The sequence below is a fragment of the Hemiscyllium ocellatum genome, chromosome 8 (assembly GCF_020745735.1).
Source record: "Hemiscyllium ocellatum isolate sHemOce1 chromosome 8, sHemOce1.pat.X.cur, whole genome shotgun sequence".
In the NCBI taxonomy this organism is placed as follows: domain Eukaryota; kingdom Metazoa; phylum Chordata; class Chondrichthyes; order Orectolobiformes; family Hemiscylliidae; genus Hemiscyllium; species Hemiscyllium ocellatum.
This window is the reverse complement of record NC_083408.1, coordinates 99,494,459-99,515,698: the sequence shown is the minus strand read 5'-3', so window position 1 is coordinate 99,515,698 and position 21,240 is coordinate 99,494,459.

The following is a 21,240-nucleotide window of genomic DNA, read 5'->3' as shown; positions in this document are numbered from 1 at the left end:
GCCTGAGGCTGGAATTGAACCCAGGTCCCTGGCACTGTGAAGCAGCAGTGCTAACCACCGACCCAGCATGCCCCCTTTTTTGAGGGAGGATCACTTGACCTGAAATGTTAATTATGATTTCCCTGCACAAATGCTGCCAGACCTGCTGAGCTTTCCCAGCAGTTTCTGTTTTTGTCTCTGATTTACAGCATCCACAGTTCTTTTCATTTTTATTTCCTTTAAATGTACTAATTGCTTAAAATAAACGTCATTTTGAAAACAGAAACAAAATTCAGAAATTGCTGGAGAAACTCAGTAGGTCTGACAGCATTTGTGCAGAGAAAGCAGAGTTAATGTTTCCAGTTCAGTAACCCTTCTCAAGAACTAGCTGTGAAGTAGGGTCACTAGACCTGACACATTGACTCTGCTTTTGTTTTTGTTTCAAATTTCCAGTATCCAGTTTTTTATTTTTCAGTCACTGTTTTGACTAAATTCATTTCCGCCGACTTTATTTTTATGGCTGAAGGATGAACGTTAGTAAAACTAGAAGAATAAAAGCTCTTAAAACATCCAACAGAATTTGTTGTGATGCTTTTCCATTGCCCTAGTGTTGGAACAAGTTTAAAAATGCATGTTTTCATACATGGTCACTCTTAAATAAAACCAGGAAGCCACAGCAGACTCATCAGCATCTGAAAAAGAAAAACATTTGAATATTAAGTGGAGATACTCAATCAGAACGCTGATAATTTGGTTCCCTGAGTTTCTTTTTAATTGATCAGTTTGTTAATTACAACTGGTGAGCATGGGGCAAGTGTCTTTGAAAACAATTGGAGCTTAAGTACATTCAACTAGTAGAATATAAGCAACAATCTGGCAATTAACTGACAGGGCCTGGGTGATTAATCCCCCTCCTTTAGTTCAGTTAGTTAGTTCCACAAACTGGTTCACCTATTGTTATTGGCACTTTATTACCAAAAGGAGAAAGTGATACTTAAGTTCGTACAAACAACATTTTATCGTGGTTTACATATAATACAGTGAGGAGAAGCTAAATTGTTATTTTTAAAAATGGAAGAGTCCTCATTTGAAATAATTGGGCAAATGTGGAGTTGATCTCCAAATCAGATTTCCAAAATCCTGAGGTTGTCATAAATTTGGACAGTTGGTAATTTGCTAATATGGTGATCCATTGCTTGAAAATAGTGATTTTGAGTTCAGGACTGTTAGGGTGTTTTTAAAGTTTAAGATACCTTTTGTCATGTTGTGTGGCATGCGTTGTGTGGATTGTTTCGGGTAATGTTCCCATTTCTGAATCCTTTGATTGCTACAATACTGTAGCTGTCAAACTAAAACTATTGTCAAAACTAATTAAAGGTAAGTCTAATGGACACCTTAAACCCAACTTTTTCAGTGTAAGTCTAGTTTCAGAGAAAATAGTTCATCTTGTTATTCTATGACTTGAGACTGGATCTGCATCATAGTGTGGGCAAACTGTATGAGGAGTCTAGTTGCTCTGATGGTATTAGGTGATACAATATTAGGATCAATAAGCATCATTCTGGAACTTGTTCCATCAGTGAATCTGAGCATTAATCTTTGTACCTGGCACATAGGGTGTTTCGATTGAGGATGATTTATTTGAAAATATATTTGAAAGGTTCCTGGTTAATTAACTGCGACTGTTGATCTCTACAGCCCCTTTATAATTCCAATTCCCACTTTCTGTGGTTCGTCAATAAATCATTTTGATTGGGTTTTCTTTCACCATTTACAAGAAATGATAAAAATGAGTTATCCTTACTCAAGTTGTTATTAATCATTACCCTCAGTAGGTTGCCTAATAGGTGTCTAATGGAAATGGTTTTGCTATTGTGAAAATCTGCAGCCTGTGGATATTTTTTCTGTGCAGCAACGTCTGTAATAAATCTTTGAATTGTAAGTGCTTTAAAGAAGTATTTAACAGCAGTTCCCGGATGACCTGCAGAGCAAAGGTGCTCATTGTTATATCATTAACCTACACAGATCAGAACTTTCCAGGTTTAATCTTTGAAATTCTCTCTCACAAAAGATTATGGAACCTTCAAGAGCAAGATTGACTGATGTTTTATTGTTGGGTTAGGAATATTCATCTGTTCTTAAAATGGATCAACCATGAACTAATTGAGAGCCGAGATGGCCTCTTTCTGTTCCTTTGATCTCTGTCTCAATAGGGACATGACTGGTTCACCCTTGGGTTGTTGAGATGTGGAATTCCTATTCCCAATCATGGACCAGTGACTTCGTTGGAAATTGCAGACCACAAGGTCTTGCTGAGTTTAAATAACCCAAAACATAGTTTCACAGATTGAAGAATGATTTGGAGATGCCGGTGTTGGACTGGGGTGTACAAAGTGAATAATCTCACAACACCAGGTTATAGTCCAACAGGTTTAATTGGAAGCACTAGCTTTCGGAGCGCTGCTCCTTCATCAGGTGGTTGACAACAACTGATGAAGGAGCGGCACATCGAAAGCTAGTCCGACCAATTAGAACTGTTGGACTATAACCTGGTGTTGTGTGATTTTTAAGATTGAAAATTGGTAGCTTAGAGCAAACCAGTTCCTTGGGGAGTAAAACCTCTCACGTGTTCAGGAGCAGAGGAGAGAGAATTTTGCAAAACAAAAATGCAGCTCATTTTGATGACTTTTTTTATCCAACTCTCTGGTCACTAATTTTTAGTGAAGTTGAGCCAGCTCTTATCCTGAATTTGTTTGTAGAGCACATCAGAAGGCATTAGTATCTCCACAGGAGTTCAATCTCATTGCTCATTCTCTTCACATTTCACAGTTTTAGTTACTAGTTCACAGGTATTCTGTTGCTATTCAAGGCCTATTGACTTTCATAGGGCTGTTGCACCACAGTGATTGTGTCTGTACCTCTGTAACAAGTGGCCTGGGTTCAGGTTCCACCTGGTCTGGAGATGTGGAATAACATCTCAAAAAAGATTGTTCAGAAAATATCTCTATGCCAAACCATGTTGTAGTGGAAGTCTGAAAATTAGCAAATGGCCAATAAGAAACACACACATTTGTATAAGTCAGAATGGTTAAGATGCCTAAAGCATTTCCTATTGGAAGGTTCTTCTGTTTGTTGTGGTTAGAAATCCTGGCTCAAATCCAGCAAACACCTAATTATATCAACTCCTTACAAGTTCAGCAACTTTCCCAATGCTGATGATGTCAATAACTTTTAGCAAAGGTGACCTGATAGAAGTGAGACTCTGTTGGCTGTTGTGAGAGTACATTCTGAAAATATCATACCCTGCAGAGAAGCTCCTTTCATATAAGCATAAGACAAGAGGAGGCAAGGAGTGACAGCCAGGCCCTCTGTTACTCACCCAGTCTGTTTGATCTGATGATCCTCATTTATATTGCGAGCTTGTAGGGAGCAAAAATCCGGGGAGAGAAATAGAACCAATTGCCACTTTTTAAAAAAATTCTGGGAAATATATCTCAAACTTCCAAAGCAATCAGGTATCTTTGATATTTATCTGTGTTATCACTAGATACACACCCTATTCCTGCACCCCTCTATGCATCTCAAAGCCTTGGGAAATTGAAACCTCTTTACTCATCTGGGTAGAGACAAATGTCTCAAAATTCACTTTTCTACATTATTTCATATTATTTTAGCACCCTTATCTGTAAAAGAAATCTGTTAGGGTGTCGCATTTTTATTTACACATATGCATGTTACCTGCAGATTCTGAACGTTTAGTTTCACATTGAGCCTGGAACAAAAACTGAACCGAACATCAACTGTGTTTTTCCATGTCCTGGTATAAAACAGAGGTAGCAAGTGAAGAAAATTACCGTTGTAAACTTTACTCCCTATGTGCAATATTAGTAGGCTTGTAGCAATTGTCTGTATTTGAATAAATGCAGGTATATGGTGCAGTTAATCAATTGTGAAACTCTGCAGACTGGACTGTCTATGTTGTTAAGCTATGTGTGAAAGGTTGCTTCTGATGAGAACTATACAGAAAAGGACAACAATCTGATTTCAAGATAAATCGCTTTTGGTTAAATAATTGGCTCTGTATTTTTTGTTTAATCTTCCGATATGACATTGCTTTATGCGTTGATGAGTTCAATTTCTGAGAAGTTTTGAAGTTTAATCTGGTTATACATTTCCATGATGTGTTGCGGATTCTACTAGTTGTCTGTAAAGTCAAGGGGAAATCTTTCTTTTCCCACACCCAGCTTTTTTCCTTGCTTCATGAATCGGCCACACAGCTCATAATGGGGCACAGGGTTCAGAGGCTGCAAAAAGAAAGCACTGGCTGAACATGAAACATTATTTTTCTTCCTTAGTAACAAAGCTTTTTAAAAGGTTTGCAAAGACTGAGAATACATGCTTCCAAACAATCTGGTTATACCATCGGAGCAAAATTGTGTGATGGAGGGGGAAATCCTGCAACCGATCACTTCTAACTCAACCACGCCTCTTGAAGAAGCTGCATTGGGGGTAGCATAAGTGTTTCAGGGCAAGGAGTGAGACAGGAGGTAGATATTTTTTTAAAATTAAGAACTTTTTTTTTCCTGAGGGAATTATCAGTAGATAGGTACATGTATAAAGGAAAACTAGAAAAGTGCAGAATAAGAGTAGATGAACTGTGAATATAAGAGATGGATATTTTGATAAGATTGTGAAGCGACCATGTTAACTACTGTACTTGAGCACAATTGCAACTGAAGGTTTGTTGTGGAACTTGTGATGAGGAAATCCCTGCTGTTATTTTATCTGCTGTGTATGTGTGCGCGTGCTGACTCTGTAAACTATAATGAACGCTGCTGTTTTTGACTGCTCTTTCTGTACATATTGAAAGCTCAATGGGCCTGGCATGGATTTGTAACCTCAATAGAACACACCATTTATTCCCCCCACCCCAAAATGTACTTTTTTAAAAAAATAACAATTTTAGTCTCCGAGAGTTTAGTTAAACAATAAAAGGAAATATGTCTCATAAGAGCTGTTAGATGACTTTCAGACAAAATAAAACATACCAATTTGTTGTGCAGTGATGTGTCTTCCTTTTTGAAACATCTAAAGATAATGTATCCATAAGGGTGTGCTAACTCATTCTTTCATTGCAAACATTCTTTCCATCCCAGCTACACCTTGTCCAGTCAAGCATTTCTTTACTTCTGGTGCTATACCCAAAAGAACCATCCCAGCTACCAATCACATGTATCTTGAAGGAGTCATTCCTGACACTTGGACCCAACATTACCAGTTCATATTAAAATCTAATTTGTCTTATGTTTGCCACTGACTTAACTTACAAGCTACAACAAAAGTTTTTTTTTGTGTGTGAACTGTTCCACTTTTATTTTCAAAAAAAGGTTCAGTTTATTCTTTGACTTTGGTAAAGTTGCTTTCTTGATATGAGGTTCCACATGCACCTCAGACTTCCCAAGTTCTCCCAAGTGAACACCCTTCACATTAGATTAGATTGCTTACAGTATGGAAACAGGCCCTTCGGCCCAACAAGTCCACACCGACCCGCCGAAGCGCAACCCACCCCTACATATACCCCTTACCTAACACTACGGGCAATTTAGCAATTGGCCAATTCACCTGACCTGCACATCTTTGGACTGTGGGAGGAATCTGGAGCACCCGGAGGAAATCCACGCAGACACGGGGAGGACGCGCAAACTCCAGTCAGTCTCATGAGGTGGGAAATGAACCCGGGTTTCTGGCGCTGTGAGGCAACAGTGCTAACCACTGTGCCACCGTGCCGCCCACATGTTGGCCTGAACAGAGTTGGCTCAGTCCCAACCCTCGAACTCAGCACTGCCCTCCTAACCTGCAATCTTCTTCCTGACCTCTCCGCCCCCATCCCCACTCCGGCCTATCACCCTCACCTTGACCTCCTTCCACCTATCACATTTCCAACCCCCTCGCCCAATTCCCTCCTCCCTACCTTTTATCTTAGCCTGCTTGGCACACTCTCATTTCTGAAGAAGGGCTCATGCCCGAAACATCGATTCTCCTGCTCCTTGGATGCTGCCTGACCTGCTGCGCTTTTCCAGCAACACATTTTCAGCTTAACTTTTACAAGAACCTTGGACAATCTTCTCATATAAGTCTCTGACTAACACTCACATTGTCAACTCAAAGTATGTTTAACACATTTATTCACTGACGAATATGCACTTATATAGAATGATTCATGTCCTCAGGATATCTCTAGTTAACTACTTTTTGACTTGCAATCACAGCATTAATTCACACAGTAATTGAGAAAATGAACTGAATATTATTTGTTGGATGCATTTTTTAAAGAAATGTTAGCTAGGATACTTACAGTTGGGGGGCATAACTTTTTAAAATGTCACAAGATATCTTTGTCGCTAATAAGAACATATGAGTTATGAGGAGGCCAGTTGGCACTTTGAGCTTATTTCTTATTCAAGATGATCTAATTACAGCCACAAACTCAATCTGCCCCTCCAGCCCCCCATATCCTTGCATTTCTTTGCTTACCAAGAATCTCTCCATGTTCACATCCCTCTCTGAGTGAAAAGTAATCTCGGCCTTAAATTGGGTGACCTCTTACTTAAAACTCTCCTAGATTCTCACACAAGTGGAAAGATGCTTTTCTTTGACACATCTTTCCTAAATAACGTGATCAATACTATATACAATGCTCCAGGTGAGATATCTCATCAGTATAAAACAAAGAACTGCAGACACTGTAACAAAAACAGAGGTTGCTGGAGAACCTCAGCGGGTCTGTGGAGAGAAAAACAGAGTTACCGTTTCAGTTTCAGTGACCTTTCTTCAGGACAGAACCATTCTGAAGGGTTACCAAACTCAAAATGCCGTTATTCTCTCCGCAGATATTGCCAGACCTACCGAGTTTATCCAGCAACCTCAGATTTTGTGATCTCACCTGTGCCCTGAATAATTTAAGTAGAACCCTTTTTTTATATATATATTCAATTTTCCCCACACAGAAAAAATTGAACAATCTATTAGCTTTCTGAATCACTTGTTGTAACTGCCTAACCATTTGTGATTCATGCCTTAAGTCTCCAAAATCCCACTTCATCTCAGCAGTCTACAATCTCTCACTGTTTTGAAAGTATGCTTTTTTCACACTGTCACACTCCCTTGCTTAACCAATCTATATCTGTTTTTAGCCTCCTCATGTCCTCTTCTCACCTTATCTTCCCACCTATCTTTGTGTCATCAGCATATTTGGCAACCAGACCTTCCATCCCTTCGTCCAAATCATTTCTTTAAATTGTAAACAGTTGAAGCCCAGTTGATTCCTGTGGCAACCACTTATTACATCTTGCCAACTAGAAAATGACCCATTTAAGCCTACTGTTTCTTGTTAGCTAGCCAATCATCCATCTATGCTCATGTGTTATCCTGACACCATGAGTGTTTTTCTTTACAATAACCTTTAATGTGGCATCTTGTTGTATCTCTTTATCCACAGCACCTGTTACTTCTCCAACCGTAATCAATTGATTAAATATGATTTTCCATTCTGACTCTGCTAGATGACCTCAAACTTTTCCTGAGTATCATTAGGAAACTTAAATAGTTTCTTACAATTTCCTTGTGACAGCTGTTAAGCTACTGGCCTGAGGTTTGGTCTCCCTTTTTGAATAAAAGAGTTACAGTTGCTACCTTTAATTATAAAAGGGAATCGCCCCCAATTTGAGGGAATTTTGGAACATTTTGATGTGAACATAGGAAATATGGTTAATAGGTTTGCTGATGACACCAAAATAGGTGGACAGTGGACAATGATGAAGATTAATGGACAATGATAAAGATTATCTCAGACCACAACAAGACTTTGATCCAATGGGCCAAAGGACTAAGAAGTGGCAGATAGAGTTTAATTTAGATAAATGTGTGTGTTGTATCTTGATAAGACAAACCAGGGAAGAATTTATACAGTTAATGGTAAGGTCCCGGGGAGAAGCAAACAAAGATCTTGGGGTGCAGTGCAAAGTTCTTTGAAAGTGGAAACTCAGGTAGACAGGATTATGAAGAAAAGTATTTGGCATGCTTGCCTTCATTGTTCAGTGCACTGAATATACAAGCTGGGATGTCATGTTGCGGCTGTACAGGACATTGCTGTGGTCGCTTTTAGAATACTGCGTACAATTCTGGTCACCGTTCTGTAGGAAGGATGTTGTGAAACCTGAGCGTGTGCTGAAAAGACTTACAAGGGTGTTGATGTGAGTGGAAGGTTTGATCGATAGGGTGAGGCTGAATAGACTGGGACTGTTTCCCCTGGAGCATCAGAGACTGAGGGGGACCTTACACAGGTTTATGAAATCTTGAAGGGCATAGATAGGGTGAATAGCCAAGGTCTTTTTCCTTGGATGGGAAACTAGAGGGCATAGGCCTAAGGTGACAGGGGAATGATTTAAAAGGAACCGAAGGGGTAACTTTTTTATGAAGAGGGTGGTGTGTGTATGGAATGAGCTGCCAGAGGAAGTGGTGGAGGCAAATACAATTGCAACATTTAAAAGGCATCTGGATGGGTATATGATTTAGAAGGGTGTAGAGGGATATGGGGCAAATGCTGGCTAACGGGACTAGATCAGATTGGGATGTCTGGTTGGCACAGACGAGTTGGACTGAAGGGTCTGTTTCTGTGCTGTGTAACTCTATGACTCTATCTGTCTTATTCTTTTAAGACCCTGGAAGAATTGCATTCAGATCTAGGGTCTTTGCAGCCCACAGTTCCTGTGGTGGTCTCATCAGTTCCCTGCAGATTAGAGCATAATCTGCCAAAACTCTCTGCTTATTTCCCCTTGCAACAAATGGGAGCATTCTATTAGTTTTCCTAATAACCCGCTGTATCTACATACTATCCTTTTGTAATTTTCCATGAGGACAATTACCTTTTAAATGTTGCAATTGTATTTGCCTCTGCCAGATCCCTCTGCCTGCCAAACCTTTGCAACCTCCTTTCATTTAAATATTATTTTCCTTCCTGTCAAAATGTATTTCATTATGTTCCTTTGCCATACCTTCGCTCGTTCACTTTAACTATCTCTATCTTTTCATTGTCTCTTTAAATTCTCGCCACAACTTACTATTCTTTGCGTCATCAGCAAATTTGGCAACAACAGATTGTATTCATTCATCCAAGTCATTAATCAAGCACTGTTCCTGTAGCAATACACTTGTTACAGACCCCAACCTGAAAAGGAGAAAGTGAGGACTGCAGAGGACCCCAACCTGAAATGACCCATTACCAACTTCTCCGCCTCCTGTTAGCCAGTCAATCCATATCAATATACTTCCCCCATACATTCAACTTCTATCTTCCAAAAAACCTTTGACCAGACAGCATCTGGAAGACTACATACATTCACTGTTTTACTTTATGCACAGCACATTACCTTCTCAAAGATTTCCCATAAACATGATTTCCCTTTCACAAAACTATGTTGACTCTGCCTGATCACCTTGAACTTACCTCAGTGGCCTGCTGTGACATTTTTAATAATAACTTTGAACATTCTCCTATGACAAATGCTAAGTGAACTGGCTTATACTTTCCTATGGTTTTTCTCCCCTTTTGAATAAAGGAGTTGCAATTGCTTTCTTTCAATCTTATGTGACTGTCCCTAACTCAAGCAAGTTTTTGGTAAATTAAAACCAGTGCATCAACTACCTCACTAACCATTTATTTTAAAATGCTGTGAAGTCGTCCATCAGGACCTGGCACTTTTAAGCCCACAACTCCAATTTACTCAGTGTTACTTCTGTGGTCAGTGTGATTTTCTTGAGACCCATCTCTTTTCATTGGCCTGAATTATAACTGCTTCTGGAATGTTACTTGTAACCTCTATGGTGACGACCAATGTAAAATACTTGATCTCACTTTCTCATTTTTAGTACAAATTCTCCAATCTCACTTTCTTTAGAAACAATGCTCACTGTAAAAATTAATTTTTAAAACAAGTTAACAAACATTCTTGGCTATTTTTAAAATATTTTTGGCTGGCTTTCTCTCAAAGAACAGTATATTACAAGAAAAGGCCTTTCTGCCCACCAGGATTGCACCAACACATGATGTCTTTCTAAACTAAAAATATTTTGCCTCTAAACTGTCCACATGCCTCTATCCCCTACTTATTCCTATCTGTTAAGATGCCTCTTAAATGTTGCTATTGTATCTGCCTCCGCCATCTCTTCTAGCAGCGCATTTCAGGTATTTACCATGCTTTGTAGAAGAAAACTTGCTTCTCACTTTCCCCTGTTTACCTTAAACCTATGTCCCCTAGAAATTAATATTTCTATCCTGGGAAAAAGACTCCGACTATCTAGGCCAGTCATAATTTTGTAAATTTGTAATAGGTTGCCCCTTGTCCTTCGATGTTCAAGTGAAAACAAACCAGGTTTATCCAATCTCTCTTAATTAATACCCTCCAACCAGGCAACATTCTGGTAAACCATTTCTTTACCCTCTCCAGAGCCTCCACATCCTTCTGCCAACGTGGCAACCAGAACTGCACACAAAGTTCTGAATGTGACCTAGTTAAAGTTATATACAGCTGGAACATGACTTGCCCACTTTGATACTCTATGCTATGATTGACTAGGGCAAGTATGCCATATGTCTTCTTGGACCATCGTATCCACTTACGTTGCCACTTGCAGGAAAATCTTGACTAGTATGTCTAGATTCCTCTATATGTTAATGTTTTTAAGAGTTCTGCTATTTTATTCTTCCCTCCTGCATTAGATCTTCCAAAATGCATCACCTTGTATTTGTCTGGAAACTCCATTTCTGCATCCAAGTCTCCAGCCTATCTACATCTTGCTGTATCCTTTAGCAATCTTCCTCACTATCCGCAGCTCCCCCAATCTTTGTGTCATCTAGAAACTTACTAATCAGGCAAGCTACATTCTTCTCCAAATCATATATATTAACAAGCAATGGAGGCCACACCATTGATCCCGGTGGGACACCAGTGGTCACAGATCTCCAGTCAGAAAACATCCTTCCACTGCTACTCCGTCTTCTATGACTAAGCCATGATTTGGAGATGCCGGTGTTGGACTGGGGTGGACAAAGTTAAAAATTGCACAACAGCAGGTTATAGTCCAACACAATTATTTGGAAGCACTACCTTTCGGAGCGCTGCTCCTTCATCAGGTGGTTGTGCAGTAGAAGGTCGTAAGGCACAGAGCAAATGGTTACAGTGTGATGTCACTGAAATAATATATTGAAAACGACCTGGATTGTTTATAAAGTCTCTTATCTTTTAGATTGACCATGTTGGTTTCAGTTCTTCCATATGTCAATTGCAAAACTTTTTTTAAAGTTACATTCTCAAGTGAACTTTAACAATTGGTGTTATGTCAGCCCAGATAATGCACTGAAGGTGTGGGCTGCCCTTGTGAGGCTGTCTGTGCCATAACGGTCAGACTGATTCTAATCTAAAAAACAGAATAACAGAATCTTACATGGATACATGCAGTTTCTGAGCAAATTAAAATGTAATTCTGCAAGTACAAATTCACCCCACAAACTTATCTGTGTGTGTGTGCATGTGTGTGTACGTGTGTGAGTGTGAGTGCGAAGGGGTATAAGTTTGTGAGAGGGTGCATGTGAGTGTGTGGGAGTGTATATCTGAGCGTATGAGAGAGGATCTGCGCGAGTTATGGGTCTGCTGAAAGTGTGTGTGTGTGTGTGTGTCTGTCTGTCTTGGTCTGTGTGGTATATAGGGCAATGGGGTCACCTGTCGTGTGACATGAACCCATGATCCCGGTTGAGGCCATCGCCATGGGTACCGAACTTGGCTATTGGCCTCTGCTCAGCCACTTTTTGTTGTTGTCTATCCCAAAGTTTGCCTTGGAGGACAGTCACCCGAAGGTCAGAGGTCGAATGTCCTGGACCACTGGTGTTCTCCGACTGGGAGGGAACACTCCTATCTGTTGATTGTTGTGCGATGCCATTCATCCGTTGCCTCTGCTTGGGTCTTGCCAATGTACCATGCCTCAGGGCATCTCTGCCTGCAGCATATGAAATAGGCAACATTGGCTGAGTTGCATGGGTACCTGCCATGTACATGGCAGGAGGTGTCCCCACGTGTAATGGTGGTATCTGTGCCGACATTCAGACATGTCTTACAACGTTGTATGCTGTTGTCCTGAAAGCTGGACAGTTTGCTACGAACAATGATCTGTTTGAGCTTTGGTGGCTGTTTAAAGGCGAGAAGTGGAGGTGTGGGGAAGGTCTTAGCGTGGTGGTCACCCTCATTGATAATGTGTTGTAGCCTGCGAAGAACATGGCGGAGTTTACATGGCACAGAACATGACCAAGCCAGTTTTGTATCCATCTTACAATCTTATCCATCCGCCCATCTTCCGATATTTCTCTCCCCACTAATTTGTTGGAGTTTTTAAAAATAGAATCACAACAGTATGGAAACAGGTCCTACAGCCCAACAAGTCCATACCGACCCTCTGAAGAGTAACCCATCCCCCCTACCCTATATTTACACCTGACTCATGCACTTAACCTACACATCCATGAACACTATGGGCTATTTAGCACAGTCAATTCATTTAACATTTTTGGATGTGGGATTTTGTTTTTTTTAAGCAAAATTCAGTTCTGTTGTTCAACCTAATCCTTGAGATTGTGTAATTACATGATTGTGTTTTGATTTGTTACTCTCTTTAACATTTCTAGTTAACCATCAATGGTGCAGCAGTCACTTGGATATATTCTTACCCATTGCAATACATCTCAATGTGCCAATTCACTTTAGCCAGCTGAGCTTTCATAAGCTCATGTGACTTACTCTTAACTGCCCTCTGGGCAACTAGAGATGAGCAATAAATGCTGGCTTAGTCAGCAATGCTTCCATGATGTGAATAGATTTTAAAAGTCCTCTTACTTACATTTTTAAAAACAGTCTCAGACCCACTCATAAAATCCCTACAGTGAGTGAAGAGGACATTCAGCCCATCAAGTCTACACTAACCCTCCAAAGAGCATCCACCCAGTCCTAGCTCTCACCGTATCTCCACTTACCATAGCTAAGCCACCTCGCCTACACGTCCCTGTGACACTACAGGGAAATTTAGCAATGGCCAAACCGCCTACCTTGGATACCTATGCAGGAAACCAGAGCACCTGGAGGAAACCCACGCAGACACAGGAAGAATGTGCAAAATTTGCACAGTTGCACAAGGCTGGAATCAAACCAGGGTTCTTGACACTGAGAGGCAGCATCGCTAAGCACTGAGCCATTTGTCTCTCCCTCAAACTAAATGTAAAATGGGAATGGGAGAATCTTGATGTGGTCTATGTAGGTACAAATAAAGGAGTCTGCACCAACCCTCCAAAGAGGTTATCCTTCTGTATTGTGTAGAGAGAGAAACAGAGTTAACATTGAAGAAAAAACGGAAATTGCTGAAAAGGCTCTGCAGGATGTGGAGAGAAACTAGAATTAACGTTTCGAGTTCAGTTACCCTTCCACAGATGTGATGATAACTAGGAAAGTGTTGGTTTATATGCAGAGGATTGAGGGTGGGGGAAAGAAAGCATGAGAGGCATACACAATAGGTGGACATAGACCAAAGAAAGAGAAGAATGGTTGGATAGACAAATGAGTGCAGAACAATCAGCCTAGGAGAATGCATAGCTATTAGTGAACAATTAGTGGATAATAATGGGTAGTGCATAATAGTAGACTGTGAGATAATAAGGCCTGGCGTGTGGGGGTTTGGGTAAGCACATGTGAGGGTGTCTCAAGCCCTAAAATTGTTAAAGTCAATATTGAGAGCTGAAGAGTTCCCAAACAGAAAATAAGTCCTGGAGAAAGTGAGGACTGCAGATACTGGAAATCAGAGTGGAGAGTGTGGTGCTGGAAAAGCACATCAGGTCAGGCAGCATCCAAGGAGCAGGAGAATCAATGTTTCAGGCATAATCCCTTCATCAGCTTGTGGATTGGTTGGGAGTAGGAGCAGGGGGAGGAAAACTGAGAAATAAATGGGAAGGGATGGGGCTGGGGGAGGGGAAGGTAGCTGGGAATGTGATAGGTAGATGAAGGTGCAGGTGGATGTGATGGGTCGGAGGGGAGGGTAGAGCGGATGAGTGGGAAGGAAGGAAGATGGACAGGTAGGACTAGTCAAGAGGGCAGTGCCAAGTTGGAGGCTTGGAATGGAAAAGGTGGAAGAAGGGGAAAATGAGGAAACTGGCGAAATCTACACTGATCCCATGTGGTTGCAAGGTCCCAAGGCGGAAGATGAGGCGTTCTTCCTCATCATCGGGTGGAAAGGGTTAGATAATGGAGGAGGCCCATGACCTGCATGTCCTTGGAATGGGAGGGGGGAGGGGAGTTAAAATGTTCAGCCTCGGGACGGAAGGGATTGGTTGGTGCAGGCGTCCCAGAGATATTCTGAAACGATCCACAAGTTGGTGTCCTGTCTCCCCAAAGTACAGGAGACCACATTAGGTACAATGGATGCAGTAGATAACATACATGGAAGTACAGGTAAGTTCTGTCAGATGTGGAATGATCCTTTGGACAGAGGTGAGAGGGTGAGATGTGGGCGCAGGGTTTGCACTTCTTGCAGTAGCTGGGAAAGGTGCTGGGGTGGGGGTGGGGTGGGGTGCATGGATCTGACAATGGGGTCACAGAGAGAATGGTCTCTGCAAGGTTTGTGAAGGTTTGTAGCTCAGATTGAGGTTTAGGGTGTAGGTTTGCTTGCTGAGCTGTAGGTTTGATATCCAGATGTTTCATTACCTGGCTAGGTAACATCATCATCAGGCAACCTCCAAGTGAAACAAAGCTGTTATCTCTTGCTTTCTATTTATATCTTTCTCCTGGATGGGATACCTGGGGTTTGTGGTGATGACATTTCCTGTTCGTTTTCTGAGGGGTTGATAGATGGCATCTAGATCTATTTGTTTGTTTATGGCGTTGTGGTTGGAGTACCAGGTCTCTAGGAATTCTCTGGCATGTCTTTGCTTAGCCTGTCCCAGGATAGATGTGTTGTCCCAGTCGAATTGGTGGCTTTTTTCATCCGGGTGTAGGGCTACGAGGGAGAGAGGGTCATGTCTTTTTGTTGCTAGCTGGTGTTCGTGTATCCTGGTGGCTAACTTTCTTCCTGTTTGTCCTACGTACTGTTTGTGGCAGTCCTTGCATGGAATTTTGTAGATGACGTTGGTTTTGTCCATGGGTTGTACTGGGTCTTTTAAGTTTGTTAGTTTTTGTTTGAGAGTGCTGGTGGGTTTGTGTGCTACTAGGATTCCTAGGGGTCTTAGTAGTCTGGCTGTCATTTCTGAGACTTCTTTGATGTATGGTAAGGTGGTTAGGGTTTCTGGCTGTGTTTGTTCTGCTTGTCGTGGTTTGTTCTTGAGGAATCTGCGCACTGTATTTTTTGAGTATCCATTCTTCTTGAATACGTTGTATAGGTGGTTCTCCTCTGTTTTCCGAAGTTCGTCTGTGCTGTAGTGTGTGGTGGCTCATTGGAATAGTATTCTGATACAGCTTGGTTTGTGTGTTGGGATGGTTGCTGGTGTGGTTTAGTATTTGGTTAGTGTTTGTCGGTTTTCTGTATACACAGGTTTGTAGTTCTTCGTTGTCCTTTCTTTTGACTGTGACATCCAGGAATGCGAGTTTGTTGTCGGTTTCTTCCTCCTTGGTGAACTTTATGCCTGTGAGGGTATGTGGATGATGTTACATGCCTCTTCTATCTTGTTTCGTTTTGTGATGACAAAGGTGTCATCTATGTAGCGGACCCAGATTTTTGGTAGGGCTATTTGTTCTAGTCTTTGCATTACTGCTTCTGCTATGAATCCTGACAGCGGAGATCCCATGGGTGTGCCGTTGGTTTGTTTGTAGACTATGTTGTTGAAGGTGAAATGGGTGGTGAGGCACAGGTCCACTAGCTTCATGATGCTTTCGTTGATAATGTGATTGATGGTGGTTGGGGTGTGTGTGATGGTCTCTGCTAAAAGTGTGGTAAGTGTTTCCTTTGCCAGGTCGATGTTGATGGAGGTGAACAGTGCTGTTACATTGAATGAGATCATTGCTTCGTCTTCCTCTATTTTGGTGTTTAGATTAGATTAGATTACAGTGTGGAAACAGGCCCTTCAGCCCAACAAGTCCACACCGACCCGCCAAAGCGCAACCCACCCATACCCCTACATTTACCTCTTACCTAACACGTCTTTGTGACTGTGAGAGGAAACCAGAGCACCCGGAGGAAACCCACGCAGACACGGGGAGAACGTGCAAACTCCACACAATCAGTCGCCTGAGGCGGGAATTGAACCCAGGTCTCTGGCGCTGTGAGGCAGCAGTGCTAACCACTGTACCACCATGCTGTTTTTGATGATTTCTAGGAATTCCTGGGTGGAGTGGATGGAGGGCTATGACTCTTCTACTAGGTATTTCAGTCTTGCGTGTAGTTCTTTGGCTAGTCTGTAAGTTAGTGTTCCGGGTAATGAAACTATAGGTCTGACGGTCCTCCTGGTTTATGGATTTTTGGAATCGTGGGGTGTTGGTCCCGTCGGGTTTCATTTTCTGGAATTCCGTCTTGTTTAATTGTCCGGAATTGTGAAATTTTCTTAGGAGATATGTAATTTTATTTCCTAGTTGTGGGGTCGAGTCTAGCACCACCTGTTGGTAGGTGTTGGTGTCTGCGAGTAGTGCATTGGCTTTCTCTATGTAGTAAAAACAATGACAGCAGATGCTGGAAACCAGATTCTGGATTAGTGGTGCTGGAAGAGCACAGCAGTTCAGGCAGCATCCAAAGTGCAGCGAAATCGACGTTTCGGGCAAAAGTCCTATGTCAGGAATGATGAAGGGCTTTTGCCCGAAACGTCGATTTCGCTGCACTTTCTCTACGTAGTCCTTTCTGTTCAGGATGACTGTGAGCCGACCTTTGTCTGCAAGTAATATAACGATGTTTTTGAGTTTTTTGAGGTTTTCTAGGGCTTTCTTTTCTTGTGTGTTCAGTTTGTTCCCTTCCCTCTTTCGGCGCAGAGTAGGTGCAACTGACTGTCTGATTGTTTGTTGCGTTTCTTCCGTGAGATTGTTGTCCTTCAATGTGGCTTCTAATGCTCCTAGGAAATCCTTCTTGTCAGCGTCTCGGTAATTGAAATTTAATCCTTTTATGAGTACCACTTTTTCTGTGTTTGATAGGGTCTGGTCTGATAAGTTCTTTATCCATGCCCCTGTGTTATCGGTTTTGTCTTTTTTTGTGAGTTTGTCAAGTTTTTTCTTCAGGTCCCGATTTTTCTTTATCTGTTTGTCGTTGTTTGGTGTTTATGTCTCGTTCTACCGCGTCTGTCCATTCTTGATTTGTTGCTCGTTTGAAGAACGGTTTTTGGTGCGCAATTTTCCGGTTGTATTTTCGGAGTCTGTGGTGGGCGTCATTGATTCCGTGGCCATTTTGTTCTGTTTAAATCCTGGCTTGAGGTGTTTTTGTCAGCGGTTTATATTGGAGACATTTTGGTCTCCAGAATGGTCTCTCCAGAATGCTGACAGGGCTAGGGAGGGAAATATATCCCTAGTGGTGGGGCCTGTTTGTAGTCCAGTACACCTATTTTTCAGAACTGGATTTGAAGCATTAACACTGCTTGTCTCCATTGACACTAGCAGATCAGCATTTTCTGATTTCTTTCAGATTTCCAGCATCCACAGTATTTTGCTTTTATTTGAATTTGCACACGTTTGGTTCCTGATTCAAGGTCCTCTCTCTGTATTGTGTAATACCATCAACTAAAAATAATCACCCTCCAACATTTCCTAGTTTCCTGTCCTTCTTAAATGTCATGGATCCTTCAAAATTCAGGTCCCAATCCTGTAGCCATATCTTTTAGTGGCCACTAGATCCTAATTTCTCATTTCTATTTGCACCTTTCATTAGTATTGTGTCAAAACTACATACATTCAGATGTAGAGCCTTTAACCTTACCTTTTACTGGATTTAAAACTATAGCCTCATATGTTAGTTGATTCTTTGATTTGCACATTCCAGTATTAATGGCTCTCTTTGGCCTAGACTTTATTCTTTGATAAACCACATTTTCCCAAATTTGATCTCTTATCCTGGCTGTTCATTTGTAAATCTTCTCTTGTTCTGCAGTTGACAAAGACACTGATCCCAGCAAGGTTCAATCGGGTACCTTTTCACCAATAAAGGTTCCACTTTCCCCCCATACTTGTGCCGGTGCCCAATGAACAGCAACCACCTCCTAACCCCCCCAATCCCACTTGTCCACCACCCCACACAGGATTTGCACTCTGCAAAGTTTGCACATGACTCAGGCAATGATGCACGGATTTTCACATTTGCTATCTTGCATAATTTGGTTTACCCTCGCTTCTCTTACTGACTATGCAGAACCCTTTTATTTTGTCCTGCCTCAGTTATTTGTACCGACATAGACCACATCAAGATTTTCCTCTCCAGCCCTGAGCAAATATCTCAAACCTTGGTAATGAGAAGACATCACAGCCTTTTAGATTCATTTTTTTTTGCTGGAGAGAATTGTATCAATCCCCCTCACTATCCTGTTCCCCCTGATACCATTTACCCATCATTCCCATTTTGAATGGCTTCCTGTACACAGTCCCATGGTCCATTCGCTGATCCACCTTGCAGACACATTCTCATCCAGATAAACTAAGGAACCTTAAACCTGTTGGATAACTGCCAAGACACTGCTGATCTCTGGATCACCTACCTGTTAACTAATAATTCTCATCTCTCTGGATTAACATTCATTCTTTGGATTTGAACTTAATGACCATCAGGTCTCCAATTTTGTCCAGCCAAAAGCTCGTCAAGCCTCTGGTACATCACATAATTGTCATTCTTAAGGGGAACACAGAGGATATAATAGCCCAAGCCACAAGGGGTGCAGAAACTTAGATTCACTAATTGGCAATGGTCAAAACGCATGGCTTTATTTTTAAAATGACTTTCTGAACTTGGGAGCAAAATCTGAAGCATTTCAGAAGTTTAAATTGTCAGCAGTGAGTTAAATTCAATTATTGCAAGGTATCAGTGCTACGCCTAACACATATTATTGCATTATTTTAAATAACTTGGGAGAATGAGGGAAGAAGAGAAAGTGAGGACTACAGATGCTGCAGATTAGAGCTGAAAATGTGTTGCTGGAAAAGCGCAACAGGTCAGGCAGCATCCAAGGAATCATTTCTGAAGAAGGGCTCATGCCCGAAACATTGATTCTCCTGCTCCTTGGATGCTGCCTGACCTGCTGCGCTTTTCCAGCAACACATTTTCAGAATGAGGGAAGTGAATGGTAGAAAACACTGAGTTAAAGATCATTCTTCCACAACTATTGGTAGTTCCTGCACTTGTTTACTGGCTACAGAGGCATCCATTTTTAAGACTCAGATGGACAGCACGGAAACAGACCCGTTAGTCCACTTTGTCCATGCTGTCCAGATATCCTAAATTAATCATGTTCCATTTGCCAGCACTGGGCCCAATCCCTCTTAAACCCTTCCTATTCATTTATCTATCCAGAAAATGAAAGAGAGTAAAAGATGGGCTCCAGCCATGGAGAATGGTGACTCTCACGTTAGTGCTACATCTTTATGTTATATTGCTTCTTTGTTCTTCCAACCAAAATGCATCAGTACGTATCCCTCTGTTTTAAATTTCATTTGCAATGTGCTAGTACATTCCATTGTCCTTATACACTTCACTGGGGTTCAGTTGGCTGGATAGCTGACTTCGGGTAAAAAGTGAGGTCTGCAGATGCTGGAGATCACAGCTGAAAATGTGTTGCTGGTTAAAGCACAGCAGGTCAGGCAGCATCCAAGGAATAGGAAATTCGACGTTTCGGGCAGGACTTATGACCGAAATGTCGAATTTCCTATTCCTTGGATGCTGCCTGACCTGCTGTGCTTTAACCAGCAACACATTTTCAGCTGGATAGCTGACTTGCAATGAAGAGTGACACCAACAGCATGCTCAATACTCACACTGGGAGAGGCCATCATGAAGGCCCTGCCTTATTAATCTTATTCCTCATCTGAAGCATGGCAACTCTCGGGTTAAATTCATTGTGAGTAGTCTCTCCCAAATGAGACAGTGGACCTGTAGTGCTACAGTCACCATTACACTCTCTTGGAGGTTCATCACTGACCTTCTTATAGCTCACTATGCTGCTGAACTTCATGTCATCATTAAATTTTGAAGATGTGCCCAAGCAGATCATCAATACCCAGCAAGGAATTCAGGTTCATGTTCCCCTTCCACTCATAGCTTCAAGATGGGCTTCTAGTCATACATTGACCATTACTGTTGCCCCTATGTGGGAACAAGGAAAGGGGAAGCTGGATGCTAACAAGGCAAACAAAAAATTTGAAAGTGAATTAAGCTAAGAATCACTCCCAGTCACATCTGACGTTTCTTATTGTTTATAAAGTAGAGTTGATTTGAATGAAGAAAAATGAAGAGCAATCCTAACTGCTCATCCTTACCACCTTCACAGTACCAAAACGCCCCCTGCTGTATTAAAGTACACATTACAAAGTGTCATGATTTGGAGATGCTGTGCTGGACTGGGGTGTACAAAGTTAAAAATCACACAATACCAGGTTATAGTGCAACAGGTTTAATTAGAAGCACACTAGCTTTTAGAGCGCTGCTCCTTCATCAGGTGTTAGTGGAGGACACAATTCTAAGGCACAGAATTTATAGCAAAAATTTACAGTGTGACATAACTGAAATTATACATTGAAAAATACCTTGATTGTCAACACGTTGAGTTTTTCATCTGTTCGAATGCCATGATAGTTTCACTTCTTTCATGTGTAAATCACAATACCTTTTTAAAAAAAAGTTGCATTCTCAGGTTAGCTATGGATCCCAGTTTGAAACCGGGTTAGGAACAAAATAATGGGAGAGCGCATTAGATAGCGTGCAGATCTAACTTTTTCTTCAGATTGTTGGTTGTTTCTTTTCACTGGTCTTTTTTTGTTTTGTTAGGATGCAGATAGAATTATTTTGATAAATTGGGACCAAAATCAAGCTAGCTCTCCCAGAAGCAATAACAAAATGATGAATACTGGTAATCAGCAATAAAATGTAGAGAACATTGGAAATGCAGCAATATCCGAGACAGAACCATGGAATTTAATCTGTCATCCATGTTATCACATCTTCGAAAGGGCTCCTTAATTTAGTCCTGTAACTCTGATTTAGCCTTATTCAAGGTCAAAG